The 23,822-nt window shown below is 51.0% G+C and overlaps 1 protein-coding gene across 1 annotated transcript in view; it reads left to right on the top strand.

The window, feature by feature from the left end:
• The first annotated feature begins 9,726 nt into the window (after nucleotides 1-9,726).
• GSN (gelsolin) overlaps nucleotides 9,727-23,822 on the top strand; it is a 44,250-nt gene continuing 30,154 nt past the window's right edge. Inside the window, exon 1 of the mRNA XM_035015914.1 lies at nucleotides 9,727-9,748. The gene's annotated coding sequence lies outside the window, so the exon portion shown is untranslated. The remainder of the gene's footprint in view (nucleotides 9,749-23,822) is intronic.

The following is a 23,822-nucleotide window of genomic DNA, read 5'->3' as shown; positions in this document are numbered from 1 at the left end:
GACCCAGTTCCAGTTGGCCTTTGGCCGAGTCCTTCTAGCTGGTGGGGCTTTTTACTCTTTCTTGAGTGTTCCATTCATTGAGACATCCCTGCCCCTCCCCTCCCACACACTTGGGGGTGCTGTTTGGTGTTTCTTGGGGATGTGAAGGGGAAGGGGCTTGGAGCAGAGGAGGAAGGATGGGATGGGAGGTCAGGCAGCATCCAGCTCCTTTGAAATTCCATTTTCCTTTCTGAGGCCTTGCTATTTATAAATGCCAGGGAAATTGTAAACAGCCGGAGAGCTTGGGTTGGCACCCGGGGGGGGGGGGGGGAAGTTAGACAGCAGCAAAGAAGGTTTCCTTGTGAATCAAGGAAGGAAACTTTACTCCAGAATTTTCCATAGTCTTTTTTTGTTACAGACTAATATGAACCTAGGAAAGCAGGCAGCTGGGGGTGAGTGGGGAGGCTGTAGGATTTGTCCCTCATGACATTTCCTTCCTTCCCTCCTTCCTTGATTCAACACTTGCCTGGGCCTGTGTTCTGTGCCTTGCCCTGTGAGGGCCCAAAAGCCTCCAGGAGGACAAAGCTCTCTGTCCTCAAGATACTTCCCATCCATAGTGATTGAAACAATCATTCGATACTGAGAGTTATTTCAACTCATAAAGGGGTGACTAAATCTGTAAGGGCAACCCAGGCTCAAAAATAAGTAATAGGTTCCCAGCAGTTAACGGAGTTGAGGGAAAAGACATTTTAAGAAACATAAACAGTTTGTACAAAGGTACTGAGGTTTCTTGAGCAGTCCATGGCTAGAATGGCCATGAGGGAACGGTGCAGTTGTGGGAGTTGAGACTGTAAATACAGATTGTAAACTAAGGGTTTGGACTTTATCCTGAAGGCAGTGAGAAGCTGAGAAAGGTTTTGAGCAGAACAGCGATAAAAACTCTCACTGATCTGGTGGTTGATGTAGGGGATGCATCAGAAGGGGCAAACTGGAGGCAGGGGGACCAGGAGGAGGGTGTTACATGGTCCAAGTTAAAGAGAGTGCAGGTCTGAACCAGAGCAGTGGCTACCAGGATGGATCAGAGTTGCAGATTCGGGAAGCCCAGCCAAAGGTCTTAGAACCTGCTATAAATTTCATCGAAAAGCAAACAGCAGGCTGATAGCTACTGGATAAGGCCGCTAAATTATTTCGAGTTTTGCAGGGGTTTTTGTTTTTTTTTTTAAAGTGGGAAAAAATATTGCTAAAGAGTCTAACGTAGAGAAGAGTATAGTGTAAACTTCATCCCTCCAGACCTCCTTCTTTCCCCAGAGGTAGCCATTGTTAGCAGCCTTGTGTGCACTTTATCAAGCTATGATGAGCAAGAGTTGTTGATTGGATGCCTTACACTTCTCAGCCATCCAGTGCCATAGGTCACTTTCTTCCTACTCCTGGGGGGAGTTTGGGTCTTTCTTGAGAAGTTGCCAGGCAGGGACGCCTGGGTGGCTCAGTCAGTTAAGTGTCTGACTCTTGATCTCAGCTCAGGTCTTGATTTCAGCTCAGGTCTTGATCTCAGGGTCATGAGTTCAAGCCCCGTGTTGGACTCCTTAAAAAAAAAAAGAAGAATTTGCCAGGTAGGTCATTGAGATGATCTCTGCATGATCTGTAGTCCTTTGCTGAGGCATTGATCTCTGGTTTTCTTCAAGCAAACTTTACAGTCTGTATCTACAGCCTCTGAGTGTATATATTTACTTATTAGAAACCACAGGACTGAAAGGAATTAGAAGCACTGATTTGGGAGCGGAGCTGCAGCCTTCATTCTTCTGAGTGACCTTTGGCAAGTCCTGGCTCTCTGGGCCTCAGTTTCCTCATCTGTGAAATGGGGGTGATGTTGGCTGGCCTGATTATAACAAAAAGCTGCCTTTTAGTGTATCAACCACAGGGACATTAATTATTTCCTTGATTCCTTACCAGTGTTCCTCTGAGGTAGGCACTACTATTTCCCCTTTTCCAGATGAGGTACCGAGTCTAAATAACGTGCCTCCGGTTTTGTCGTTATAAGATGATGGCACCCGGCTTCTGGAATTCTGACTACAGAGCCCTGACTCTTAATCCCTTCACTAAATGTTATCCTGAAGTTTCCTTGTAGTCCTGACGTGATGAGAACTGCTGGGGTTTTCACAGTGGCTGTGTGCACAGCTTGAGGAGCTCAGCTCTGCAGCAGAGGTCTGAAGGGCCTCCCAGGAGCACCGCTGGGAAACTCATCCTATACTATCAACAGGACTCCAAAGTGTAGGTCAGTCTCCCCTCTGTTTCAGGGAATCAAGGCTGAGAGAACACAAGATCCCTTGCCCTAGGTCACTCCGTGAGTTGGGGTCCCAGCCAGGACCATCTCCCCGCCCTTTGGCAGAAGCAGGGAAAAGCAGGTCCTGGGAGGTATGCATTTTTCGGGGGAGGGAAAGGGAGAGAGCAGTGTTTAGGCAGCCAGGGTATGTTAAATAAAACTGTCTCCTCCCTTTCAACCGAGTGAGCGTGTGTCATATTTCAGCCTGATGTGGTTTGTGAGTTTGTAGCCCACAGGCAGGCTGGGTTCCTGCTGCTCGCCCGCTTCGCCCTCCCTGCCCCCCTCCCCCCTACACTCCCCCACCATATGCTTGCTCTCCCCTGCCCTGGCCTGGGACCACATCAGCAATTTGAGGGCAGAGCAGAGAAAAGCAGTAGGTGCGGTGGGCAAGGCTGGGCAGCAGAAGGCCTGGACTTGGGTCCTGGTTTTGCCACTGACAAAGTACTGGGTGACTTGTGCTAATGTGTGTCTTTCTCTGGGTCTCAGGGCGCACCCTGCACTACAGGGGTGGGCATGATAATATCAGGCTTTCCTGGGTCTGATGGTCTCTGAGTCAGAGGGCTTTGTGCTCAGCGCATGAACGTGGACCTCAAAGTGAGCCCACAGCAGTCATTATGTTTAACCTGCACCAGCACCAGCTGGAGATGCAGCTGCTGTTCATGACTTTGGTCTTCATGGCCTGAATTGTTTGCCCCATAGTGCAGATAAGGAAGTTGAGGCCCAAGATTCATTTATGTATCTTATTCCCTGTTCTACAAGCAGTAAGAATCCGGGCCACCATAGGGAGCATGCTTGCTGTGTGTGTTCACCATCTTATTTGGTCTTTTCATAGCCCTGTGAGGGAGGAGATATTGACTCCATTTCACAGACAGGGAAACTGAGGCTCAGCCTAGAGAGATGAAATGATTTACCTTCTTTTCTTTGAGCCTCCCAATAGCCCTGAGGTTGTCGTGATGGGCCCTAATTTGTCGATGCGGAAGGTCAAGTCTGGAGATGTGAGCTCCCAAGGGGACTCGCGGCCATTTAGGTTCCTTCCTGGCTCCCTGTCCTAGTCCCTAGCCGGGCCTTGCTTGTTCTGCTTCAGAGGGAACTTCTTGTACCTCTTGCATTCAATGCTTAGACTAAGGGATAACAGGATCCCTGAAACCTGCTCTTCCCCAGGGGGCTCCAGAAATGGTTTCAGCCATAGAATCTCAGGGAACTCAGTGAAGGAGCCACACCAGTGGGAGTAGTTTCATTTATCTTGCTAAACTGATTAAACAAATAGTGTTATTACGTTCCAACCTCAACAAGGATATCATGTGGGTCTGGCTTATTTGCCAAGCAAAAGATAGATGGTATATATGAGCCTTCAGGGTGGGGCCTGGCCCTTAATCTCCTTTGTGTAAGCAATATGGCGAGGCTGGGCCCTCAGTGGACACAGTAAATACTAATTAATTTTTGGGGAGTAGCAAAGTGGTATGGGTGGTATACTCATGGGAAATGGGGTGCTTTTTCCTCCTTTCCTCCAAGGACTTCCCCCCGCTTCCTTTTCTAGCTATAATGAATGCTTATGATAAGGAAATTCAGCAAATAAAAAAATAAGAACTGTCCATAATTCTGCCAATGGGAGATAATCACTGCTAACATTTGGAGGCATTTCCTTCCTGATATCTGCAGCACATTTTTTTTTACCCCTATATAATTGTGGTCATACCACATTTATAATTTTTCTATTCTGACTTTTTTTTTCAACATGATGACATAAATATTTTCTCATGTTATTATGGACTGTGAATTTAATTTTAGAAGAATTTGAGAAGTATTCTCTACCTAAGTAGATAAATGCGTGTCTATTTCTATTTAAAATCTTTCATTCTGATAGTCTGGGGGATTAAAGAAATGAAATAATGCATTTTATTTGTAAAAAAAAACAAAACCAAGTTTTATTTTTTTATTATGAAAATGATATATGCCAACCTGCTTTTTCATCCCTCTCTTGTTGTATCTAAGTGGGAATATACCATGGTTCACTTTCCTTTATTATCAGGCATTTTGGCTGCTTATCAACAATGCTGCAATGAACATCCTAGTGTATAAGTTAGTCTTCTTTCACTATTTCCTAAAAGAGAGCCCAAGAAATGGAGTTACTGGGTCAAATTATGCATTTTACAACCTTTGCTGCATTTTATCAAATTGCTGCCTAGAAGGCCCCAGCAGTTCTTATTCCCGGCAGCCATTTTTGAGGGTGGCAGCCTTCTTGGTGGAGCGTCAAAAGCTGGTTATCAAAGTTCTAGCTGTCTTACTAGAAGGCTCAGGGACCATTTCCCCCAAAACATCGTACTTCATTCTTTTATTTAGCAAATACATTTGCACAGTTCAGCATCAGTAAGGATAACGATTATGGTCCCAAGCTGAGGAAGCAGAGAGAGAAGCCTGTTCTCATTTCCAGTTTCTCCTTGGGACTTGCGGTAAGACCTTGAGCTTAAACCAGGTCACTGCTCTGCCTCCACGCTTAGGATGATGGGCTTGACTTTGTGTTATCAGCCCTGAGACTTTGGTGGGACTGTGGTGACCATCAGCAGAAGGCTCCTCTCCTGACTGCCTTTTTGCCTCAAAATTGTTCTTCCAGATTCCAGCTTTTACAGTTAGACCTTGGGAATTGCCTGGCCCCGCCCCTTACTTCATGACCAGGGATACTTAGGCCCAGAGACAGCAATTAATTATTGTAAAGCACACAGCGAGCCCCTTGGTTGCTACTCCACCACTTGTGAGATTTCGAAAGTTCTAATCTAAACCAAAATGAGTTCAGTTATTAAACCCAAGGCCTGGGAAAATGAAGCATTGGTCAGGCCCCTTGTTTTCCTTGGCAGCATAGTCTTGGGAAAGTCATGCCTGATCTCCCCCCCGCAACTGTGAAAGGGGGAGTGGCACCTTCTCTGGTTCTCTTCCTTCTACTTTTCTGCCAAAGATTTGATTTCAAGATCCAATGGCAGGTCTTGGTCTGTTGATTGTGCATCCAAAACGGGGTGCCTACTGCGGATGATAGATCAGAGACTTAATAAATACTATGACATAAAGAAAGATGTCTTTAAACCCTTTCTTTCCTCAGGGAAAGGGTTGTGGTAACAATATTGCAGTTGGACATGAAAGATGTTTTGGCAGATCTCAAACTTATCGTGAACATGAATCACTCAGACATTTTGTGAAAATTCAGATTCTGGTTCACTAGGTCTGGGGTGGGGCCTGAGGCTCTGCATTTCTAATGAGATCTCAGGTAATGCAGAAGTTGCTGGTCCAGGGACCACACTTTGCATAGTAAGATTCTAAATCCCTTGTTCAGGGCCCAGACCAGAGCCTAGATCTCTTAATGTCTTGTGGTAGAGGTTCTTTCTACACATCGAATTTGCCTCTCGCTTTTGTTCTCTATGTGGAGTCAAACTGTTTAGTCCACAGCTGAGTTTCTAGAATTTGAACAGCCCTTGAAATATTTTGCTGCCTAATTGCAGAGCAAGGTAGAGCCCTTCTTTAGGAGAGAGCGACTCAGCAGGAAGCTATCTGAAGCAGGAGAAGCATAGCTGAAGGACCTAGCATTCATTTTAACTATTTCCACCAGAAGTTTTTATACTTAAGATTATAGACATTCTTCTCTCAAGTCTGTAGGCTGCAAACTACAGTTCTGGGGAGGCCTAGGCCTGTGATTGTATGCCTTTGAGCTAAGAATGGTTTTTACATTGTTTTAAAAGGTTGTTAAAAAAAAACAAAAAAAAACCCAAACCTAAAACCAAACAAGAAAGAATATGCAGCAGACAAGGTATGGGGCCTGCAAAGCCTAACATATTTACTAACTGGCCCTTTACAGTAAAATTTGCTAACCCCTGATCTAGAGTAACCAAAGCTTTGTGTTTTTCTCTATGCAAGAGACCTAGCCTTAATGCCTGAAACTTAGCGAGACCAAGAAGTCAGCGAGGCAGCCTGCCTTGGTGGGAACTGTGTAGACATCTTAGTTGTGTGACTGAGCACATTACTTCACCTCTCTGAGCTTATATCTTCCTTCACAAAACAGGAACCATGATATCTGCCTGGCAGAGTATCATGAGGATGAGACATGATGTATGTCAAGAGTTTAATACTTGGTAGGTGTTCAGAAAAGCAGGGTTGTCATTTGGGGTGGCTATTTGAACCCTTCAGGGATTGCGAGGCAGAGATCATGTTTCTCCGACCAAATCTGAAAGTCCTCCCATTATGCTGGTAACAGTCTTTTAGGAGAAAAACACCTCCGGCTTGGGGCCTCCCCCCACCCCACCCCAAAGGGCAGAAAGCTCCTCTTCAGCCACCTAGACATATGGGGTTCCTGGTGACTTGCACAGTGTCACTAACAGAGAGCTCTCTACCCAAAGGCCAGCCCCTCCACTGGTGGGCAGCACTAACAGACTGTGCCTTCTCCCCGTCTCTAAGATATAATTCAGTAAACAGGCGCTCCGCAGGCCCCAGACAGGGATGGTGAGTGCTGGAAGGAAACATCTCTCTTTATGACTCCCTCTGGAGCATGTGGGCGGTGGACTAGAGTGAGTGGTTTGTGGATCTTGTTTTTAAGTTGTTGCAGCCTTAAGGTCCAGAATGGGGAACAGACCAACTCCGTGTTAGCTGGAGTTAATGCTTTGCGTCTCTGGGGCTCCTCCCATCCAGAGCCTGGGGAAGAGTGTAATGCTCTTTTTGCCCATAGGTGGCAGCACCTGCGCTCTTAGCTGTCTGTAAATGTACACATGCATGAGTATATATTTACTCATATACATATATGCATGTGTCTATGCATGTGTGCATACGTGTGATTTCCTAGCTTCTTCCTTTGGTGAATCTTGAGCTGTGGTGGCCCCAGCCCTAGGCTAGGCTCTGGGATCCATGGGAACAGATCTTAGTCTAATGGGGGAGGCTAACCGGGAAACGGACCATAATCCAGGATAACAGGGAAGACTAGAGGCCTGGGGGAGCCCAGAGGAGCTCACCCTCACGGGGGAGGAGAGGTTAAAGCAAACTTCCTGGAGGAAACTGGGCTTGATCATGAGTGGAAGGAGAAATGAAGAATAGGGATGGAAGACAGTTCTGGAACAGAGGAGATTCTGTGAAGATTACATGTGGACTCAGAGGGCAGAGAGTGCAGCTTCGCCCCAGCTGGAGCTTGGAGGGGTGTGGGTGGAAGACAGGAACTGAAGAGGCTGAAGCTCATGGGGCAGGCAGCAGCAGATCATGAAGGATACTGAAAAGTTCACTGAGGTTCTTGGACTTTATCTCTGGGGCTCTAGGGGAACCATGGTGGAGTCTGAGCAGAGGAGTGACATGGTCTGGGCTTGCACTGTAGGGGAGAGAGGAGGTGGGGGGACCACTGCAGTCACCCAGATGACAGGTGATGGTACCTGAACCTGGATGTTGACAGTGAGGGTGGAGACAAGAAGATGCATTTGAGCAGAACCAGCAGGGCAGGGCAGGGCATGGCAGGGGGAGGTGGTGTTGGAGGCCTGAGTGATAGAGCAGGGGAGGTTGAGGAGGGTGGTGCCCTGGTGTCTGGTCTGGCCCAGGCTGTGGATGGTGGCTGGTGGTGCTGTTGCTGAGATGGGGAACATCAGGGGAGGAACAGATTACATTTGGGAAGAAATGTAGCACCACCAGTGAGGATGAAGGGATGATTTGGAGGTGTGTAGAGGAAAAGCGGGCTGGATTTCAAAGGCTTGTCCTCAAACAGAGTTAACAGAAAGTGAGAGGTCATTAGTCACTTGTAGGAACACAATACAACCCAAGTCTGCTTTGATCTATCCTTGGAACCAGGAAGTTCCAGGTGGAACTCTCTGAGGAAGGCCCACAGAGCTGGGATGGACATCAGTGCCAGATAAGCAGTCAGCCTCTTTTTCAGATCCCCTGCTTTGCTATGTATGCCACTCACAATGCAGAAATACACCGGGAAGGCCTAGGCCATTGACTGTCAGCTGAGAACAGGGCTCACTGGTGTCTTAATCCCTGCAGCCTGTAGGGCCCCACTGTATTTAGGATCTTGGACTCTCTCCTTGGCTTGGAGAAGCTGGTTTGGGCAGAGAAATTTTCCAATGTAGGCAGGAACCAGCTTGCTTAGCTGCCCCCTGAATGTGGATGACTAGAGCTCTGGGGAATGAGGAAGGGTGAAGATCCAGTTTGGCCCTGAAAGGCAGGGGGCCAAAGGGCTGGGATGCACAATTCACTGTGGGGCCAATGTTGGCTGGTCCTTCTTTCACTTCTCTAGCATATAAATCCACTGGTCCTGCTGTTTGCCAGCTCATGGGCCTGGACCAGAATTTCAGAGGCAAAGCAGACTGGCAGGACTCACAGCCTGATGGGAGAGAAAGACCTGTTGCCGGATAACAATAATAGGGTCTTACAACGGTAGAGCAAGGCTTAGGCATAGAAGTGGAGATACAGCATGTAAACAGCTTGGGTCCCCAAACTGCACAAGTACAGAATGAGAAAAACATAATTTCTAGAAAAAGGTTTAGAGATTTAATTAACAGTCAGAGTAAACATATATGCTGTTCAAAACCCTTGACATATCTTATCTCATTTAATCCTTATAATAGCCTATGGAATAAGTTCTAACATAATCCTTTTACAGAGAAGGAATCTGAGACTCAGGGTAAAGTAACCTGATCAAGTTATGCAGTTAGTTAAATGAAGGGTCATTTCGTCTAACTCCAGAATACTGAACCATAGCTCTGAAGTTGACCATAAGCTGAATTCAGACATGCCCTGGGGTTGCCTTACATGCAAATGGGATTTTAGGTTGGATTAATAGAGGCATGATATATAGAATGATGGAGGTGAGAGTTCTGCTTGCCCTGCCCTGGATAGAGCTCGCCTGAATGTCAAATTTTGGGTCTTGTGCCGTCAGTAGGGACAAGGTTCATTTAGAGCTGATCAGGGAAGGGGGTGAGGGAGGGAACCAGACACCTGGCCTGGTCTCAGGAAAAGCTGGAGGAAAGAGGGTATACAACTTGTAGAAGACTTGAGGGGCCCAAGATCACTGTCTTTGTCTCTAAGGAGCCATCGGGAAACAGGGTGACAGACCTATTCTGGGTGATCTGAGCAGATAGAGCGAGAACCAGCAGGTGTAAAGCATAGGGAGAGAGATTTTAGCCCATCCTGAGGACAGTTCTTTCAACCAGCTAAACTCTTCAACAGAAGATCTTACAGCCTTGGCAGGAAGTGAGTGCCCCATTGCTTCAAGTGTGCAAGTAGAGGCCATGTGACTGTGGTGGTGGGTGCTGGGGATGAGTGGAATGGAAGTATCAAATGGGGATTTTGACCAGATGATCTTGAGTGCCTGATGTTGAGATTCTTGGCCCTTTATTTACAGGTGGTGCTGATAACCCCCTTGTACCGTGCCTCTGCCGTGGTCCCAGCACCTCTGCACGGAGCAGTCCTCTTTCCCCCTCACAGCCCTGCAAGGTAGGTGGAGCAGAGCAGACACCCCTGCATCCTCCTAAACCCAGCTCTGGCTGCCCAGGGGAGTCTGGAAGGGACAGTGGAAACAGCTTCTGGTCACTACCGTGGATTCAAAGGGAGTCCCTGAGGTTTCTCTAGTAAAGCCCAGAGTGCGTTTCTGCCCATTGCCTCATTTGTTCCTCGCTCTCCCTTGTGAGGGAGGCCGGGCAAGGGTGATCCTGTGGGGCAGACACAAGGGCTGGGCTGGGTGCCAGGGTGCCTGGGCCCCTATCCTCGCTGTGCTATGTTCTCACTGTGTGGCGGAAGGAAAGTTGCTTTCCTTCTCAAGGCCTCTGTTAGCGCTTCTGTAAGAGGGTGGATTCCCTGGAGGTCCAGGAATTCTTCCCGGAGGCTTTGGAGAGGTGAGAAAAAGCTGGGCCCTGGCTGCCAAGTCTCCAGGCCTGTTGACCATAGGAAGAGTACCCAAGCTGTGTGAGTCACAGGGCAGGCGAATGAGTCATACCCACCTGGGACAACAGGCAGGATGGGGCCAACATGACTATCTGATTCACAGGTGACCTCCTGTAGGAGGCTGACACGCAGTGGGTGGGCATGCAGCGCTCTGGGCTGGAAGCAAGGGACCCACTTCATGACCCAGCTTAGGCCTCAGTTTCTCCGCCTATAAAATGGGTGTATTGGTCTCCCACCCACCCACCTGAAAAGGTTGTCGTGAGGACCGTACGAGCTTGTAGATGCTCAAGAGCTTTGTGAGCTGCAAAGTGGGAAGGATCCCTACCAGGGGAAAAACCTGGCCTCCAGTGCCAGAACAGAAGTGAATTTCTAATAGCAACTGTGCGGAGAGCCTGGAAAGCACCCCTCCAGCTCATGACATCACCCTTGGGGGCCAAAAGGAGAAAGGGCCGAATGACTCCAGGGTTTACTCATCTGCTGTGGCCCAGCTAGCTTTCGGGTGGTGACACTCCTTGGAGCTGTTCCTCTTCCCAGAGCTTAGATGCAGGGGCCTTCTGATGGTCTCCGGAATGCTTTGTCTACAAACCCAGGGATTCCTAGAAGGCTGGCTAGGCATAGAGATGTGACTTGGCCCACTTCAGCTGCGCCCTAAGGGTTCTGTAGCCAAAGGGCCAGCCCTGATGCTGCCCAGAAGGGAGGGAGCTGGGGCCAGTCTTTGTTCTGATACTCCTGCTTCGGGGCCTGAGCCCTGACAGTTCCCAGAGCTGAATTGCCTCAAAGTGATCTGTCACCAAAGAGTGTTACACTCTGCCAATGCTTTTGACAGCAAGGACACAGGGACCTGTCTTCTGTCTTCCCCACTTCTGCAGACCCTGCCGGGCCAGGCTGGCTCAAGCCCAGCTGAGTACCTGTTAATATGAGCTTTGCTACCCCACCCCCTTCAAGTGCTGCCCCCCTGCAGTGCGCCCCGCCTCAAGCCCGCCTCTGCTGAACTGGGGTTCAACCAGGGGGCGCCAGGGACCTCCTGCTTGTCAAAATCCGGTGGCACTTCCTCAGGTCTCCACGTCCACCTGCTGCAGCACTGGATACCTTTCCTTCTGGAAGCGCTCCCCTTGTTGCTCCTGGGACGCTGCCCCCCCTCAGTTGATCTGCCACTTCTCTGATCTTCCTAGGACCCTGTCTTCCTGCCTCCAACGTTCACTAGGATTCTCACCACCTTCTGGTCTTGAATTACACATATAGGTTCATTTGCTCCTCTGCTCATTCATTCAATCATGTGTGCATCACCAGATACCTGGGCCCGGAACCAGTGTTGGAGCATCAGCAAAGAACAAGATATTCCCATCCCTCATGGGCCGTGCAGTGTTGGGGCTTACGGCACTCAGCCATGATACACATGACAGACCATGCTGAGAAGGAGATGACTAGGCTTATAAGAGCACGTGGAGTTGGGTGGGCGTGGCGGCATATTGACCCGACACAGGACTGAGGCCTCCCTGAGAAAGCCCAGACCTGGAGAGGGGACGGCAGGTGGCTGCGTGAGCAGGGAAGGGAGCCCCCAGGCTCAGGAAACAGCACGGACACGTGGTTGCGAGGCAGGATGTTGCATGTGGAGTCGTTGAGTAACAGGAAGAGAGGAACATGACTCTGGGAGGAACTGGAAGAGAGGAGCATGGTCATGACCATGGAAGGCCCTGGAGACCAGGCAGCACCCCAGGCATGCAGGCCCTTGGGGCCTTGGTCAGTTTGGATTTTTATCCTAAACCACTGGGGCACCACAAGTTTTAAAGCAGGAGAGAGCCCTGCACAGATTGCCTTATTAGGGGGAGCCCTTGAGAGAGCTAGCTCAGGTCCCACTCTGACTCTGATCCGTCCTGAGGGTGTAATTTTTGGCTCTGCCACAGCGTGGTGTCCTGACGCTATGCCTCAGTAGAGGCTTCCATGCTTGGTATTGGTCAGTCCTGGGAAATGTGCACTTTCCAGCATTCTCTCTGCTCTTTGCATCTTTTCATTTACCTGGCCAACCCTTGCTGAGCTTCTGCACTGCAGAGGGGAGGTGAGTTAGATCCCACCCCACCCTTGGAAATCAAGATTTGTGGGGGCTGAGGCCCAGAGTGCACTGGGATGAGGGCCAGGGTCTCCAGGAGCCAGGGAGGGCTTTTCCTACTCTACGTCAAGCACTGGGCTAAGGGGGCACTGGGACATCCCAGCCAAGGGAGTCACGTGTGCAAAGGCCACCCGGAGCTGCTGCGCTTAGGGACTAGTGAGCAGTGTGGCTAAAGCAGGAATGTGGGGCTGAGGTGGGGAGTGGCCAGAGATGCTGGGTCTCAGTCCTCTGGGTGCCAGGGAACCATGGACAGGCTTTGAGCTGAGGAGTGATTAGCACAATGCAATTTGAGAACAGGTGGGAGGTGGAGAGGAGGGCACATGGGAGGGTCAACTGGTTGGAGAGAATGAGTGTCACTGGGTGAAGCCTGGTCACTCCCACCCACCTGTGTGCGCACGCACACACACACACACACATGCACAGTAAAATACTCTTCCCCTTTCTGTCCCCTGCCCTTATTGGGTTATATCCCCGTTGGTCGGCACTCCTGGGCCACCAACACCATTTCAGTGCAGTACCAAGTGCGGTTACATCCTGGGCACCAGAGGCAATGGTCTGAGCCTGAAACGTCACTCTGGCCCTGACTTGCTAGTCACATCCCTTAATCTCTCAGCCTCAGTTTACTCACCTGTGAAAATGGGGGTGATAGAGGGTTGCTGAGGATCACCAATGGGGAAATAAAGTCCTAAGCATGGGCCTGGTGTGGACAGCTCGATTGTGTTTATTTCCCTGTCAGTTGGTAACAGCCCCGTTGTGTTCTAACCTGCCCCTTGGGGAGCCCTCTGTGGCCTCAACTCTGTAACCATCCCGCCAGCCCCTTTATCATGTGGCTGAGCAATCTGGGGCCCAGAGAGAGACAGTGACTCATCTAAGGTCACCCAGCCTTTCAGTGGCAGGGCTTGGACCTGTTCATTTCTCCCACTTGGAACTCTCACTTTTCAAATGCTGATAAATAAAAAAAAAATTCCCAAGTTGATGGGGGGAGGGGTAACAATGGAATGAGCATTTGGGGGCTAGGAGCTCTCCCGGACATTTCCAGGGAGTATCCTGGCTAGACAGGCCCTGAGAAAATCATGCAACCACCGTCGTTACATTTGGGGAAATTGAGGCCCAGAGAGAGGTATTGGCTTGCTCAGGGTCCCCAGAGAGTACGAAGCAGAGAAGGGCTCACCAGTCACCAGCAGGAGTTGGGTGGGCTCTGCTCCCCAGCCCACTGCTTCATGTTTAAGAAAGTCAATTAGAGCACGAACAATAGTTTCCTGAGGAAGTTTCGGTTTTTAATGTGCCAATGTGTCAAGGACCATTTCCGGAACCGTGTGTGCCCATGTGATAGCTGCGGACTTGGGCCTGGCAAAGCTATTTCGGACTAAGCCACAGGGTCCTATTTATAGGCCTGTGTGATTAGGTTGATGTGGGAAGGAGAGGCTCACCTACTCTCTGCCCAGCCCAGCTATGGCCGAGGAAGAGGCCCTTGGAGGAGATTCTGACCCGCGGGTGAGTAGCAAGGGATCTGCGGTGGTCCCTGAAGCCTGCTCAGGGGAGGGGCTCCAGGGGGAGTCCAACTCTCCCAGGTCAGCTGCCAGCCAGGCCCTCTGCAGAGCACAAACCACCTCTGATCCTGTTCTCCCTACTGCCTGGGACCAGGCCAGCACTCCTGGCAGTCAGACCCCTTCCCCAGCCACGCCTCTCCAGTGTTTGCATTGCTCTATGTGGGTCACACCTCTGAGCCTTTGCCTTTGCTGTTCCCTCCTCCTGACTTGCCCGGTTCCCAGCTCCCCAGAGAAAAACCTCCCTTCGTTCTTTAGGCTCTGCTCAGATCTTCCTCCTCTATGGCTCTTTAGGCCCTGGGTGCTCCCTGCCGTGTGCCCCTGCTGAGTGATTACCCTGAGTTCATGTGTGCTCCCTACGGGGTCGGGAGGAAAGGCGGAAGGGGAAGGGCATCTGTAGTTGAGCACCTACTGTGGCCATCCACCGTATGTTTGATGCATGCAGTAGGTATGTTTTAAAGGTGTATAGGCATGAGAGGAAGACCTCAGACTTACATAGGCCTAGATTCAGACCCTGCTCTACACTTCATAACTGTGCAACCTTGGGTGAACCCCTCTGAACCTTAGTTTCCCTGCCTGTAAAATGGGCATGATGCTAGCCATGGGTTTGGGGGAAGCATTATCAACAAGAAAAAGCTTATAAATACTTATCATGTTGAGTGGTCCATAATAAGCCTCTATGTGCAATAGTAGGTGTTATTTACAGGTGGGGAAACTGAGGCTCAGAGCAGAGAAATGCCATCTCCAGGGCCCCACACAAGTCAGTGGCCAATAAGAGAGACCAGGTCTTAGGGTCCTGCCCTCCATCTCCAGCCTATATTCTCCCCTCCCTCTCTTAGCCTCCTGGGCCTATTCTGTTCCCCAGATCAGGGGAGGCTTTGTTTGGGGATTGTTTTTCCTGAGAAGTTTCCTCTGTGGTGCCACAGGATGACTCAGAGCCCTGAGTCACCAGGAGGCAGAGGGCCAGGGAGGAGGAGGGAAACGAAAGAAAGGACAAGAAAGGGAGCCCCCAATTCCAGCCCTGGCTTTCCCACTGCTTGATCCACTAGGTCTGATACGTCCCCAGTCCTGCCTGGCCTCTGTTTCCCCAAGTGTGAAAGGAGATGCTGAGCTTTGATGAGGGCTCCTAGTCCAGGCTGAGCCTCAGAATCCCAGGTGCCTGGGCCGAACCCTGACCTATAGATTCAGAGGCTGGGCGTGGGGCCTGGGAATCCAGGTTTTCTGGAACTCCCTGGGTGATGGTGCTGCACACCTGGGCTGCAGAGGTGTTTGGGAATCTCACAGTGCAAGGCTCTTCCTGGCTGGGCCTCGGAGTGGTTGGTTGCTAAGCCTCTGCTTGACCATCCCTCCTAACTCACGGGGAGTCACTTTTCTCGCTGCATGCTTGGGCAGAATGGTGCATGGGAAGTGCATGGGCTTTAAAAAAAGAAAAAAACAACACAGCGTTTTGGAAGTCTAATGTACATAAGTTGTCAAAGTAAATTTATACGTAATTTACATACACATAATTCACCTATTTTCATTAATTCAATGATTTTTATTTTTATTTTTTTATTTTTTATTTTTTTTAAAGATTTTATTTATTTATTTGAGAGAGAGAGAGAGAGAGCACATGAGAGGGGGGAGGGTCAGAGGGAGAAGCAGGCTCCCTGCCGAGCAGGGAGCCCGATGCGGGACTCGATCCAGGGACTCCAGGATCATGACCTGAGCTGAAGGCAGTCGCTTAACCAACTGAGCCACCCAGGCGCCCAATTCAATGATTTTTAGTAAATTTACAGAATTATGCCACCATTACCACAATCCAGTTTGAGAATATTTCCATCACCTCAAATCCTCCCTAAATGATGCCTTTGCCTGCTTGCTGGCAGTCTCCACACCCACCCCTCCCTGGTCCACCACTAATCTACTTTCTGTCTCTTCAAGTGCCCAGACCTGTGTGCCCCTCCCAGCTTCACTCCTTCTGGCTGTGTGACCGCATGCACATTATTGCCCCTCTCTGAGCTTTGGATTTCTCCTCCGTAGCAGAGGGGAAAATCATATCCTTCTTGCAGCTTATTGTTTGAATTTCACTAATGTGGTGGAAGGTCTGATGCCTAGTGGGAGCCAGGGATGTGGGAGCCTGGCAGGGAGTTTAGGAGGTAGTACAGGTCCCTGGGTGTGTTTGTAACAATGTCAGCAAACATTGTATTGACTCTGTGCCGAGCACTGGGCTAAGCATTTTAAATGCATGATCTCCTTTAATGCCCACAACTCTTACGCGGTGAGTGTTAATATCATTTCTATTTCATAGCTAAAGATACTGAGGCACCAGGAGCGGAGGTAACTTCTCTCCGGTTGCATAGGTAACAGTTGGAAGGGCTGGGAATCTGTCCTCCTTCATCCTTACACTGCAGACTGGAAACACAGCACGGAGTGAGGGACCCTGTTTGTCTGGCACAGTTTGTGACACACGCTTTCAAGGGACAGGACCTGGTATTTCAAAAGATGGCATGTACGAGAGAGTACATCAAACACAGATGTACACGGGGCGTGATGTACGGTCTAAGGGATGTGGGCCCCAGTGCACGCACCACGCATCAGGGTACACATGCAGGACAAGGCATGAGGAACACGGGCCTGGTATGGGGCATAGAGAACGTGGGGTATATGATGCTGGGACATGGGAGCCAGGATACGGGGCTTGAGATACAGCAACAGGACAGGCTCCTGGGCCGCAGAAGGACCCTTTCCATGTCAGTGTGCCAATTTTCTCCTCTCACAAAGGCCTGTCTGTTTTTTGTGGGTTTTTTTTTTTTTTTTTTTTTGCCTCCTCCTCCCTGTCTCTTTCGATGCCAGAGTGGGAGTGTCCTGGACGAGTGGGGCCCAGGGTACCGCCTACTACCCTATGAGCTCAGACAGGGGTCAAGGCTTGGGGCCAAGACCATGGCTCAGAAAGAGCCTGCCAGGCCCCCAGATCCCTTCTCTGGGAGGGAGCTGTGAGCGCCACCATTGGCTGGGCCAGAGCCGGGTAATTTTCCTCTAAGCCTTCCTGTCTTCTGCTCCCCTCCCTGGCTGCCGCTGCTGGCTGCAAGCACGTCTGCATTCCTGGGGGCTTAGGGGAGAAAGCACACACAGCTGCTGGGGTTAAGAAGCAGATAGCCACCAGCTGCTGCGGGAGGAATGGAGGGGGGGTGCGGGGTGCCTGGAGGAGGCAGTGGCTCCAGGCTAGCATTTCCTGAGCCCTCTGGCACCTGGTGCACACGGCCTTATCTTGTCTGGTCTGCACGTGAGCCCCAGTAGCCTGATGAGGAGACTGAGGCTCAGAAAGGCAGGAGCTTGCCCAAGGTCACACAGGGGCAGAGGCAGAGCTGAGGCTAGACCCCCAGCTCTTCTGGAGGCAGAAGAGTGACGTAATGAGGCAAGGTTAGGTGGCACAGAGAGTGTTGTTGGGGCTATCAGTGGGTAACGAGGCTGAAAGAGCAAGGAGGGCCTTGAATGCCAGGTTGGGGGTCCTGACTTTCAGTCTGCACTGGGGGCTATGGAAGGGTCTTGACAAGTGATGATACAATCTCTATGGATCATGGGAGAGTCGAAGGCAGTGGGAAAGCTGGTGCAGTGGTTGCAGAGGAAAGATGGAGACCCTGAACCAGGACAGTCCTGGGATGTGTGTGTGGCGGGGAGAAGGTGGGAGATGGGAAGTGAGTGTGAAGCGGGAAGGGAGTGTGGGGGGTTGAGACTTCCACTCTGGCCTCAGCCCTTCTGTAAAATGTCCCGGTGGAATGACTCTGGTTAGGCTCAGTGTCACAGAGGGTTCCGGAAGCCCCCAGAGGGCCGGACACCTGCAGGAGGATGCTGGTCACCGGGCAGGTGCCTGGGCAGAGGTGAAGCTGGGAACACCCCCAGGGAGAGAAGACGGCCCCCGTTTCAGAGCGCGACCTTGGGCCAAGCACTGAGTTTTGTGGTGTGCTGGATCTTGTTTCATTCTTCCATCTGGTTGTGATTATTTTCTGAGCCGGGAAAGGAACAAAAGCATTCCACTATTCTACCTCTGTTTATGTTTAAGAGGGAAAAGAACTTTAGAAAAAAACTATTAAAATTAAAAGGATTAGTAACAATAAAAAATATCTTTGAATCTCTGGTAGTTCTATTGTGGGTAAAAGTTTGAGATACATTGCAAAGAATCTCTAATTATGCCATAGGCTTTGGAGTTTTTCCATAACTGACTTTTACTAGTATCAAGTTTTGGTAAGCCTATGAGATCACCTGGCCACTTTATACCCAAGGACACAGGCTCAGAGAGGTTGAGTCACTTTCTCAGGGTCACCGGGTACTGAGTGATAGGACTGGGATCAGATGGTGACTCCAGAGCCCTCATTCTTTGTGGTGGGGGCAGACCAGAGAAGAGAGCAGGGTGTCATGAGAAGAAACTTGTGAGGGGCTGGAAGGCAGGGCAAGCTCTTTAGGTGCTGGCTGGAGGCCCTCTCCTGAGATGCCTCCCCATCTCTGGCACCAGCAACCATTCTGGGTCTCTGGGCCTTGGCTGGGCCCCCCAGCCCTCTCCTGTTCTGCATGCAAGGACACAGAGATAGAGGTCAAGGGTAGATATGGGGACCAGTGAGCTGTATGTGTATAGGGTCTAGATATATGCTGGGAGTTTGTCTTTGGATATTATGGCTATTGAGTACCTGCTGCATGCCAAGCACAGTGCCAGGGGCTCCTTCAATCCTCCAAGACACCTTACAGGGTAGGAATCGTCACCCCATTTTCTAGAGGAGGAAATTAAAGCATTGCAGAAAGGCCCCTTGCCCGAGTCCCCTTGCAGTAGGGATTTAAGTTGTGTTCAAACTCACACTGGACATTGCCTTGTGTTCCCTTTGATAGAAGGTTGTGCATCCTTCACCCTGTTGGTCATTCTTGGTATCCTGAGCTCATGGGGGCTTGGCCCCTGCTCCTGGACCCTGTCATCTCTCCTCTGTCCCACACCTGCCCCCTTTGTGTTTCTCCAGAGTTCTGCCTGCAGCATGCAGACTGATACCCAGGTGGATGGGCTCGAGCTTCTTGCCAGAGCCCAGCACGGGGGTGTTGGCCATAGTTGGCTGTGCAAGGCTCAGGGACCAAGAAGGGCTTCATTTAGAGTCCCCAGCAGGAGGGACATGTCACTGTCTTCTGATGTCCTGTTGTCATTGTTCCCACCATGATGATTGTTGGCCTAGGGAGCTTCTAACATGCCTGGTAAATCCTGAAGGATGAACTTGATCCCCAGACAGGCAGGAGGGACTTTGGCCAAATGCACAAACCTTATTTGCCTTTCCTGTTTCTTTCAGAAATCCTAGAGCCCCAGGGCCCAAAGGGTCATTAGAGATGAGCTGGTTCACTCGTCTCCTGAGTCCTCTTGGCTGATCACCACTGAGCAGCTCATTACCTCTCCAGAAGAGGGGGAAAGAAAGTGGCATTTTTGAACATTTATTTTATGCCAGCCATAGTCCTAGGATCTTCACATTTATGGTCTCATTCAGTCCCCTCCACTTGCCTTTGAGAAAGGTAGTTTTACCCCAGTTTTATGCATAAGGAACTTCAGTCTCAGAGATACTTACTGAACCCCCAGCAAACAATAACCAAAGCTTGCTTTATAGTTGTGTACTCTATGCCGAACACTTTGCTAAGCCCCACATGTGTTTTACCTTACTAAATTCTCACAGCAACCCTAGGAAGAAGGTATTACAATCCCCATTTTACAGATGAGGAGATTGAGGCCCAGAGAGCAGAAGCGACTCGCTGAAAGCCACACAGCTCGGGAGTGCTAGGTCAGGGCTTTACACCCAGATTTTCCTGGCAGGAGCTCTTGCCACAATCATGCCCGTTGTTTTTTTCCTTCTTGGAAAGCCTTTCCTCTGTGGAGCAGAGAGCTGCCTCCCATGGCTTCTGCTCATTCTGGCTCTGGTTCGGGCATCAGAGCCCCTGCCTCCCCAGATGTTTGCATCTGGAGACTGTGTCCCCATCTTCTACTGGTCCCACGGCTACATTGCCTATAGTTGGGCCTCTTTGTCCTGCTGCTGACTTGTGTTTGTGCCCTGTGTCCCCTGTTGCTGGGTTGTGGGGTGCTGGAGGGGCTAGGACACGGCTTTTGTCACTGTTTACAGCCCCAGCTGCTGGCCTGCCAAGCCTCCGAGGGCCAGCTCCCCCCCACCCCCCACCCACCGAGAAGGGGAGACAGACTACAAAGTGGACCCTGGCAGGAAGGGTGCTGGGCTCCTAGCCATGGCCAAATCTGGCTGCTTCCAGGGCATGGGGTCAGGAAGTGGTGGGGTCAGGAAGTGGTGGGGCCAGGCCCCCTTTCAATGTCCTGTCCTGGCTCTCAGCACTAAGTGGGGTTGCCTCCGGAAACTGGGAAAGGGCCAGTGGCTTCAGTCCCTGGGATAGTTGGCCTCTTGGATGTGGCGTCAGCCAAGCTCTACTGGCCATCTCCCCAACAGCTGTCCACACCCAGGGTAGACAGGGCCAAGGCGGAGGTCCAGCTGGCTTTTCCAGGGGACCCTGTCCTATCACGGGCTCAGGCCTCAGCTCTGATCTGGGAGCCCAAGACCTGGGTTCTAAGGGTACCCTGCCAGGTACTTGCTGTGTGACTCCGAGAAATGATGCTCTTATTCTTGGTATCATCGTCTACAAAGAGGATGGACTAATGAACACTGCGGCTAACAAATCCTCCTCTGGGTAACTCCCGCCAACAGTCCAGAGCTCCCAACTCTCCTTTGACTGGACCTCACTATCCCTGTTCACAGATGGCTGACCTGAGGCTCAGAGGGAGGGTAACTTGCTCCGGGTCAAACAGCTCCCACCTCAACTCAAGGATCTCACTGTGGAATCCGTAACCTTCTCTGTTCCTCTCGTGGGGTGTGTACGTGCTGAGCAAAGGCCTCTGTGCAAAGAAACGAGACAGTTTCAGGAAGAAGGGTGCTGACTTTTGTAGAGCTCCTCCTGTGTGTTGGGCCTTTGGCCCTCCTCCCTTCTCTGTGAGATAGGTATCATTCTCCCATTTGAGAGATAAGGAAACTGAGGCCCTGATCCCAGGAGTGGAGTTTCCCAGGTTCTGAAACACGTGTGTTTTCAAGTCCACAGGCTCCCCACACCGCACCGAGGCCCTGTCCAGTTTCGCTGGGTTTCGTAACGGGCTTCTCTGTTTACTGATTATATTAGCACAGTCCAGGGCAGGAGGGGCGGGTGTTCCCAGGAGGACCCAGAGGACAGCAGCGAGCCAGAAAGCAAACAAGCTCCGAGAGACAGGGCTTCCCGTGAGTGGCCGGCTGCCTGAGAAATGAGCAACAGTGTTTGGGGTGAAGAGAAAAGAACAGGGTGGTGTCTTCCAGGCCCAGCCAAGGGCCTTTTGTACATAGTGGCTGGGGGCGGAAGGTGCGGCCGCCTCCTCCAGTCTCTGGTAGCTGCCCTGGGACACCCAGAGAGACATGAAGACAAGCCTAAGGTCACAGAGTGAGAGGGAGCAGGGCCAGAGCTGGATGAGGGGGTCTAACTGCAGGGGAGGGACATGGGCCCCTTCCTGTGGCAGACACTGAAAAGCTGCCTAGCAGGTGCTGGGCAGTGGGCAGGAGCCAGGAGCAGCCAAGATCGAGGGTCAAGGGGATGTCTGAGTTCCAGAGGAGGACAGGGACTAGGGCATGTGCTCACAGGGCAGGTGGTGGCAGAGCCAGCCTGGCTCCCCAACTCAAAGAAACCAGGCCCATGAGTGGCCCAGAGTACAGGGGCCTCGGTCTCTCTTCTGCTCTGTGGCCACAGCCTGGGGGTCTTCCTAGGACATGCCTTTGCCCTGGGTACTCACACAGGTATGTGGAGGCCCAGAGGGCCTTCCTGTGATCTCCTGCCCCAGCCTGGGGAGGTGTGTGGGGGTGGCGGGGCAGGGGTTGGCTGTCTCAGAGACTCCTGGCTGCCAGGCTTGGCCTGGGCTTGACTGGTTTAGGGACTGCAGCCCTTTATCTGGAAACATCACTGTTGCTCCCTGCCCAGGCCGGATGGTGGCAGGAGGTCCTGCTTGATCCCCCCAGACAGAGCTTGGGGACTAGAGGCTTGTGTTTGAATCTCAGCAGTGCCTCTTTCCAGCTGAGTGGCCCTGAGCCAGTGACTGAAGCTCCCTGAGTCTGTGTCCCCATCTGTAACATGGGGACTTGAATGCCTGTTTCCCCTGGTCGCTGTGAGGAGACTCGGTATTGGACCCCCCCGCCGCCATGCCACTTTCCTATCTCTCTTCTCCCAGAGATGTCTGGACCCACAGGTGAGGTGGCATGCTGCCATTGGTGATGGTAGTTTCTCCTTCTGCAGGTTGGGCCCTGGACTGTCTGAATCAGAGGGTCCTGTAGAGGTGACCCACTCCAGTGCCCCTGTTTTACAGATGGGAACCCTGAAGCTCACAGATACATAGGTTCTGGATATGGTTGCACAGCCAGTTTCTGGGAATGCATCTTAAGAGTCAGAGCATGCTGGGCGCCTGGGTGGCTCAGTCGGTTAAGCAACTGCCTTCGGCTCAGGTCATGATCTCAGGGTCCTGGGATCGAGTCCCGTGTCGGGCTCCCCCTGCTCTGCAGGGATTCTGCTTCTCCCTCTGCCTCTGCCTGCCACTCACCCTGTTTGTGCTCTCTCTCTCTGTCAAATAAATAAAATCTTTAAAAAAAAAAGAGAGAGCATGCTGCCCCAATACATGGGGCATATGGAGACTTGAGGCTCAGACGAGGACAGGGACTTGTCCAAAGTCACCCAAGAAGTCAGTGGCAGAGGCAGGCCTAGCACTTGAGCCTCTTCCTTTTTACCTAGGTGTCTTTCTTTTGCACCCAAATCCCCCTGCTGTCTTGAACTCACACATCCTCCCCCAGGCAGGGAGCAGCATAAGGCCACGTTGCCCCATCGGAGCCCACACATCACTGCCCTGTAGCAAGAATTTCCAGGCTGTGGGCTCCCCCAGGCGGGAGTGGGGGGGGGGGCGGTGGGAAGGGGCTGGGGTCTCTTCATCAGGTCCCAGGCTCCAGAGCTATGTGACAGGCAAAGCTGCAGGGCCTTTGTAGTCAGTAACCTGGGGGCCGGGGACCCTGGGCTGGTGGTCAGTGACCCCCGGGGCCAAGGCCAAAGCCGTAGCAGTCTTCTGTGAATCACCAACCGGCCAGGTCAGGGCCACACTGCTCCAGAAGGGACTGCTCAGCTAGGCTAGCTGCCAACTCACTTTCACTCTGGGGGCTGGGATGGTGAGGAAATTTCTTCTTCCTTCTTTGTTTGTATTTTCTGAACTGTCTAATGAGCAGGCATCACTTGAAGTATATTTTTAATGGTATTATTTCTTTTTAAAAGGAAAAAAAAAAACCCCAATGACAATGGATGGATGCATGCTTGTAAATAGTTTCAAACCCTACAGCTCATTTTATTTCCAGGCAAGTATTTAGGTGTAAGTTATCTACCATAACAATTCGCCCACTGTAAGTGTTCAGTACTCTGATTTTTGGTAGATTTTTCCAGAGTGTAATCATCACCATTTTCCACTGTTAGAATGTTTTCATTACCCTTGGGTGTCCTCTCAGGCTGATGACAGGGATCTGGGCGCTCACTCCAGCCTTGGGCAGCCACAACTCTCCCCCTTCGTCCCTTTCAAGCAAACTGCCTGGACAGTTTGGTGTTTACCCTCCTTGACTTTTTAAGGATGTGTGCAAAAACGGAACCCTTATTAAAAAGAGGAGAGGAGGGGCGCCTGGGTGGCTCAGTTGGTTAAGCGACTGCCTTCGGCTCAGGTCATGATCCTGGAGTCCCTGGATCGAGTCCCGCATCGGGCTCCCTGCTCAGCAAGGAACCTGCTTCTCCCTCTGACCCTCCCCACTCTCATGTGCTCTTTCTCTCTCTCTCATTCTCTCTGTCTCAAATAAATAAATAAAATCTTTAAAAAAAAAAAAAGAGGAGAGGAGATGGGGCACCTGGGTGGCTCAGTTGGTTAAGCGACTGCCTTCAG

The sequence above is a fragment of the Mirounga leonina genome, unplaced genomic scaffold (assembly GCF_011800145.1).
Source record: "Mirounga leonina isolate KUSES-001 unplaced genomic scaffold, KU_Mleo_1.0 Mir_170, whole genome shotgun sequence".
Taxonomy (NCBI): Eukaryota; Metazoa; Chordata; class Mammalia; order Carnivora; family Phocidae; genus Mirounga; species Mirounga leonina.
Note: the sequence above shows the minus strand (reverse complement) of the source record. Positions and strands in the feature narration are given on the sequence as shown.